At 37.4% G+C, this 7,727-nt stretch overlaps 1 protein-coding gene and 1 long non-coding RNA gene across 13 annotated transcripts in view; one reads left to right on the forward strand and one right to left on the reverse strand.

Moving 5' to 3' along the window:
* The window catches only part of LOC135223840 (dedicator of cytokinesis protein 1-like), a 340,518-nt gene that overhangs the window by 112,889 nt on the left and 219,902 nt on the right, over positions 1-7,727 (reverse strand). The window lies entirely within an intron of this gene.
* LOC135224202 (uncharacterized) lies at positions 5,008-7,680 on the forward strand. Its single transcript, XR_010316680.1, has 4 exons — positions 5,008-5,092; positions 6,393-6,510; positions 7,147-7,260; positions 7,461-7,680. It is a non-coding gene; the product is annotated as an uncharacterized LOC135224202 (long non-coding RNA).

Raw genomic sequence — 7,727 nt, forward strand, 5'->3', positions numbered from 1 at the left:
TCATTGGGCAGCCTGGGGTGTTTGTCCTCAAATGAAAGGGAAAATTGGAGCTTGATAAAGTTTGAAGAGCTCAGAGGGATTTGCTGAAAAGTAAAAGTAGAGTGCAGCAGAGATTGAATGAGCTTATGTACAGTACCCGTCAAAAAAACTGTCGTGTAGCGATTTCGTAAGAAAAAAACATGTTGCGGAAAAGAAAATTATAATTAATTAAAAATCAATGGTTAGTAATAATAAAAAAAAAAAAATAGGTTAACACCCTCACCAACTCCTAGCCTAATATTTAATAGGCATTCCCCGACGTTCCGAACTCTTTAAGCCTATGGGGACGGAATCTGCAGTTTTTGCAGGAGCTTCTCGTCAAGGTTGTCCCAGATACGTTTCAACTCTGTCTCTAACTTTTCAGTTGTTGTCGTGTCAACGTCCTGTAATTTTCTTTTCATAATCGCCCAAAGATTTTCAATAGGCGAAATATCTGAGGAATTACCTGGCCAGTCTTGTATGAAATCAATTCCACAGTCCTTGAACCAATTAATATTTTGTTTTGCAGAATGCGAACGCGCTCCGTCCTGCTGAAAAATACTTGTTTTACTGAGCTCAAAAGATTCCTCCAAATTCTCGTTCAACAGTGTGTAATACGAGTCCTTATTAACAGTATTGTTACGAGGTTAATATTACTAAATTACCTTTACCACCATAACCAAAACAACCCCATACCATTACATAAGAAGGGGAATTTCACACACGTGGCAAGGTATTCTTGGGGTCCAGCGGGTCTGATGTCGACTTCAGCCACACACACTTTCCCTTATTGTCCGAAACAACAAAAAAACTTGCTTCGTCACTCCATAGCACTTGATGCCATTTTGCCAGAGCCCAGTCTTTGTACGATTATCAGCGGCTTCTTACGCGCCTTCACTTTTGAATATTTCAAGTCCTTGCTCAAGCGCCACTGCATGGTCCTAACAGAAGCTCCTGCACTATATCTGGATTTACAACCTTAAGTTCTCTGGCAGTAAGGGTCGGATTGACTTCAATATCCCTGCCCAGCACTCTTAAACCCCTGTTACTAATGATACGTGGCCTCCCAGAACTTGTAGAAGCACGAGGTACTTCCTGGTCTCCATTGTCGTGGTATTTTTTTCAAATGCGCTGCACAGTTTCGCTGGTTTACACCAATTTTCTTACTAATTTCGCCAGTTTTTTATAACTTCACTGTGTAACTGCACAACTCGTACACGATTTTCAAATGAGGTATACCTGTAGACATAGTACACTAGCGTACACACACACTTTCACAAGAAAATTCTGGAAGCGTGATCCAAAAAATCAGGCAGGTCACGATCGATGTCTACTGTTCATAAATCACTTAAGAACACTGACCGATAACTTTTGGTTACTTTTTCCCACGCTGTGAGTGAGACAAATGACTCAGTTGTGTTGCCAATTAGTCAGTTTCTCCCAGCCGATTTTTTTTTTCCCCATAGATATGGGGGTCGCCTTATTCGCGGCAAAAAAAAAAAAAACTGTCGCGTTTTGAAACGCGACAATTATTTGACGTGCAGTGTATACCTTTATACTTTTTTTCATACATACTACATACAATAAATAGTATTGAGTCTTAGAGAATTGTGCTGCTAATTTCTGACACTACAGGCTAGTTAATGGAGGGAGAGTGTTGGATTGCTGCTTTGTGACCTGTAGGAGTGAGTGACTCTTCCTGTTATGTGATAGAGTAGTCTGTCCTCTTGGTATCATGGGCCTTCACTCTCCTGAGGAGGAGCTCCTCCCAGTCTGCCCTCGTAGGGGGGGGGGGGGGTCGTGCCGTCAGTGCACCTCATGCAGGGCAATGTAGGCAATTACTTAAGGTTCTTTCCAGCATCCCTTTGGCCCCCAGCTGCAACTGCTTTCATTCCTTTTACTGTACCTACCGTTCATATCATCTTTCTTCCATCTTGATTTCCACCCTTTCCTAACAATTGATTTATAGTGCAACTGCGAGACTTTCCTCCTGTAAACCTTTCAAACCTTTTCACTGTCAATTTGTTTCAGCGCTGAATGACCTCAGTTGACCCCAGTGCTTGGCATTTTGCCTAAAACCCGTAAATCCCCATCCTCCCAGTCTGCCTGATTCACAGGCCCTGACTATGACTTCTTTCAGCCAAGAGATAGTGTCTTCAATGCTCCTCCCTCATCCTTCCAGTACTGACAACAGTCTCTTGCAAGGTCCCCTGGGGGATGTTGTTTTCTTCAAGTATTGCTTAAGGGCCCTGAACGGATAGAGCAACATCTCTTCTGTGTCCCCTATGACAAAATCCTTCGGGGAAGGGCTTGAGAACCTCTCAAACCTCAGGTCTAGGACTGGGGAGTTTTAGTCTTGGGCAATGAGCTCCAGGAAAAAGTCTAGGACAGGAGAACCATCCTCCAGCTTGGAGATGTGGAGAGGTCGCGTACTCACGCCCTCTTGTGGGTGAGCTGAGGGCCGGAAGGAACACTGTCTTCTATGTTGGTTCCCTGTCATGTGATGGACCATGGGAATAATAGGTTGTGCTTAGCCAAGATATCTTGTACCAGTCCGTTCCATAATTTATTATGCCTTGTGTAATTCAGTTTCTGACCAAGTGGCTAACCATGTGGAGGGAGAACATATCGGTGATCCTTCTATGTTTAACTTGAGTCTGGTCTTGGAGCTTGAATTGTTCCGTTAATCAAGTAGGTACACATTGAAGTTTTGAGATTCACTTTATATCTCTTTGACCTTGAAGATTTTAGCACCCACTTGTTGAATATAAATCTGGTGAGTATTCTTGCCCTGTATCATTTCATGCAAATAGATGTTATAAGGTCAATAATAACTTCTTTTAATCTAAGCGTTGCTGTGGCTCTAACCAAGTCATATGTATAGTTTTTAAGTTGCTGAAAGTTTCCACATACACCTGAAAACAGCTAAGAAATTGGAAGTGCTGCCACCCTGTTGTGAACAGTGATATGATATAATTAAGACAGGTTTGTTGGTTGTAAGGATTTACAGTTTGGGCTCCAATCTCATTTATCTTACTTAGCTTTTATCTTACTGGTCATGTTCTGTCAGCACCTAAAGTTAGCACACGTTATGTAGTACTTAGGCTGGAAGTTTATGATGGGACTCATTCAGGTGAGTGGAGGTCTTAATTGCCAAGCATTAACCACAACTTCTTTTGTTTTAAGGAGATCATCAGCATTTGGTTCACTGTGAATTTAAAGGCAAAGGAATTGGATTGAAGGATCTAGGGGAACATGTTAACATTAGTTTGGTCAATGTAAGTATTTAATTCATACTCTTGATACTATGAATACATCGTACAGACCTATGACTTTTGAGCTAAGTACGTATGTCTGTTTGTTTGTCTAAGCAAAAAATATAAAAAAAGTGTTTGTAGATTCTAATAGTAGGTAGTGAAGTAGAAAAGACCACCCGACAGCCTCAATGAATGTGTTTATTTCTTCTCCTTGCGTGTTTTTTGACAGTTGGCTAATTTTGCCATTTTCATTCAAATAAGTTAACCTCGTGAAACAAAAATAAATGCACTCGCAATAGTATCAAAATGAATGGGCTGTGTACTCATCAGGTTACCAGTAGTTGATTGGTTTTTTTTTTTTTTTTTGAAAGGGGTTTGTAATCTAGGTAGAATGTTCAGTACTTAAAGAATCTATGCTCTCTTAAGATGTTTAATACCCCAACCAACCTAATGCAGACTGAGCAGTGATGCTGGACACTACCAGACATAATAAAATTGAGATGTAGGAATGTACCAGCTTAGATGATAACTGATCTTAGGCTGTGAGAGTTGAAGATCTTAAAAAAAGAATCTCCATTTCTCTACATGGTGATGGACATCAATAGGGACTGATAGGTCTGTAATTTGCCTAAGAACATGAAAAATGTTAAAGGGAATGTTCTATTGTACAAATCTTTACCTGTATTCTGAGTATATTACTGTACTATTTTCTCGGTATGGGGAGATGGAGGGTTTCCACACCTTGAGATGTGAGGGTTTGCTTATTGGGTAACTTGTTGAGGTTTCGACAACTTAAAAAAAAAAAAAAAGTTACTGGTTCTAAACTTTAATGTTAGAGTTCCTTTGGGTTGGGAATTTGGTCTGGGATGGAAGCTAAATATTTACCCATATGGAATACTGTGTACAATTTCTGGACTGAACTGTAGGATTTTTAAATATTTTGTCTTGAAGAAATGATAAAGTTGGTTGTTTGTTATTAGAATGAAATCAGTGTGTATAAAAAAAAAAAAAATCCTATTTTGAGAGCCTAATATGCTTTTACTACCCTGTGTAGCTGGAGTTGTGTGTGAAAATTCTTGGAGATTTATATTGGATGTGCTGTTTTTGTGCCGAGGTTGGGTCAACATTCGACGACATGACGCTGCTCAGTTCGAAGATGCTGGAAAACATTCTCACCATCGTCTACAAGATGACCATGGGATGATCCCTTAATAGTGAGTATATGTTATTGTGTTACTATTAATTCAGTTAGTAAAATTTTCTTAATGTTAATCGGAAGTTAACGTACAGGAATTGACTTCTTTGAAGGATTGGGGTCTTGATTGAGGGGTTAGCGCAGAATTTGTTGTACCCTAACTTTGGATACAGATGAGTGTCCATACACAGTGTTTACAAAAACTACATACAGATTTTTCATTTCTATCAACAGTTTGATGGAAAACACATATTCCATTTATTGGGAACTCTGTTAGGTAACCTGGAAATCACTTTATTTTGTTGTTTTTTGAGTGTCAATGCCATAGTACCTAATTCTCCTTTTACTCCTTCATCAGGATAATTACTGCATATGAATGCTCTGGTAGAAATCAACAGTCTAATATCTTGGACTCATTTCTTGCAGTGTAAGTTTGTGAGTGTACTCGTGTCTCTCCTGCGGCAGATGAACGAGAAAACACTTTGTTTCTTTCTTAAATCGCTTTTCAAACTCAGGAACAGCTCTTCCAGTTTTTGGTGGAGCTTCAGATGGTCATACAGGACCTCATTGTCCAACAGTATTTCCTGCTGATTGGGCCAGAGATGATACTCCTACAAAACAGGTATCGTGCCCAGTACTGTTTATATGTTTTATAGAAGATATTTGTAAAGACATTTTATTATATTGTCGGTATATGGCAGGTTTAGTTGTAACTACAAGTTAGATATTAGAGGATAGAAAGAACAGGAGCTAAAAAGATATTAAGGGTTAACAACAATTCACTCATGCAAACTTAAGATGCTCAATTTAGGAAAAATATGAAATGCTTTAACAATTGATTATTTCTTGTACTTGTAATTTTGTTTGTTGTTAGTGCTCATCATTTTTCAAAGTTGATGAAAAACATGCTACCCTCTTGATGGCATTGCAAAGAAGATTACTGGATTTAAATCAGAAATAACTGAATGATCAAGAGAGATGAAGGACGTATGAATTTTGCTGCTGCAGTATGAGAGTATGAGCCACAAAAAAAACCTTGGTCAATAGCTGCTGCTTTTTACGGTAACCCTGTAATAAAGAATATCAGTTAACCTTAAGAGGAAAAGGACTTGTAGTTTCAAGGGTTTACAGACTGAACTTACATGCAATACAAGGCCTTGCAGAATAGCTGCCAAATGTTCAGGATAAGAAGGTTTATCATGCTAAATTACTGTACTGTTTCAGTCATAAGATTTCCTCAATAATTTGGTCAAGTACAGTAATGTACATGACTTGCCTTATACTTGGTTTTGAGTGATACAGGTTATTTTCATGATTCATTAGGAATCAGGGGGTAGGCAATGGTGAACAGCTAGCCTAAGCCAAGTTAGAGTCGAGAGCAGCCTTTCTGAAGCTAACCCGTTCATAAATTGGAATTATCTTTACACTTTATTTTAATTATGGATGAACTGTATTCAGTATTGATCCCTCAATGGAAGCTTTTGGCTTCTCTAATTGGTCCATAAATTGAATGGCCAATGTAAAGGATTGTGGAAGATGGTTCAGTAATACTACCTGATGGAACTTGATGAGCTTTGTTTCATTTGCAATAACATATATGAAATATGTTTATGCACTGGTATGGGAAATTTTAAAGTTTAATTATCCTTTTTGTAATGTTACCACCTCGCTATGACTAAATCATATTTTTTTTTCTATATACAGTATAATGAATTGAACAAGGGAAATATACGAGTACATGACCATTGAATTCCCTTTTGTACCTTACGAAAAATCAATATTTTTATCTTGGCATTTAATGCAGATTGATTATCGTATACTTTCTTCATGGTTACTTTTCTATCATATCAACGTTGAATGGGGAGATACATTGTTGTATTCTCTTCATGAGTTTTTTGTTAAAAAGGGATTTTCACTTGCAGTGTGATATTAAAGGTGCTACATCAATTGTCCCGGGTCATATCTGATAAGATGAGGGAGCCTTTCAAAGAGTTTGTTTGGTGCAACTTCTTCCTTTGTGCTATCAAGTTTTTGACGCAGGTAAGTTTCTGAGAAGGCTGCGTTAGTGTGGGCGAGTCTGTTACATGTTTTTATTAGCCATCGTTTTTCAGTAGTGTACTGGTACCTAAAAAAAATTTTTTAAGAGAATTTTTTTGTTGTGGAGCAGGTATATATCAGATAACAGCCTAAAGACAGTTGGTGAAAACAAGGGTTTATTTTTGTGCTGGGCTATATATATGATTACTACTTTTTTTAACAACTGGAAAATTACTAGCAAATTGCATGTATTCACATAATTTTTCATATTAAAAGCAGTACAAATAGTAAAAAATTAAATATGTATAAGCATTGAAGTTTTTAGAGTCTTAAAATTTAATAAATTAAATTTTTTTTTTTTTTACCTGAAAAGTCTACTGTAAAAAATGGGAAAAAAGTAAGGTAATGTGAGAAATATTGGACATTTTTAAATTATGTTTTCCTTTTACCAAGTATTTTTCAATCCACTGATTTTCAGATTTGTGCTTCTGAAACATTCACATGTCAAAGGCGAAGTGTAGTATTCGCTGAATATGAATATTTGAATGGAGTGCATTTTTTTTTTATATTATTTATTTTTGGGTGTTATAGTTTTTACAGTTGTATCCATTTTTTGTATTTTTCATTTTCTGGAAACAGCCATCTTTGCAACTTGAAAAGTTCACCCAGAGTAAGAGAACCAAGATTTGAGTCGCTATCGCGATATGCGTAGAGAAACGGCTGCTGAAATCAGAAGTCTTTGGTTTAGTTTAGGTAGGTGACTTTCATATTACATAATTGTAATACATTTTGTGTGTCCATTGTATAAACTTTGAAGTATCTTGTTACAGGTCTGCTTTCCAAATGTAATCTCCTTCCCCTTTTACATTCACAATATTCCAAACCACATCATTGTCACTCTTTCTTGTCCAGTCATTCTTTAATGCGTTTGATTTATTTTTTTTCTCTTGCAGGTCAACACAAGATTAGGTTTGTAGCACCAAGTGGCAGTGGACAATCTATGGTTGGACCATTTTTGGAAATGACAATGATAACCAGAAGTTGAGCTAAGAAAGGCAACCATTCCAATATTCTTTGATATGATGCAATGTGAGTTTTATTCACTTCGTGATCAAGGGAATAATGTGCCCCCAGATATGGCACGCCAATAATCAGAAGAACAAGGGGAAATTCAATAAGGTAAGACTTTTTTTTTTTTTTTTTGTTTTATCCATACTTTT

This window comes from Macrobrachium nipponense, chromosome 10, assembly GCF_015104395.2.
Source record: "Macrobrachium nipponense isolate FS-2020 chromosome 10, ASM1510439v2, whole genome shotgun sequence".
Classification (NCBI taxonomy): domain Eukaryota; kingdom Metazoa; phylum Arthropoda; class Malacostraca; order Decapoda; family Palaemonidae; genus Macrobrachium; species Macrobrachium nipponense.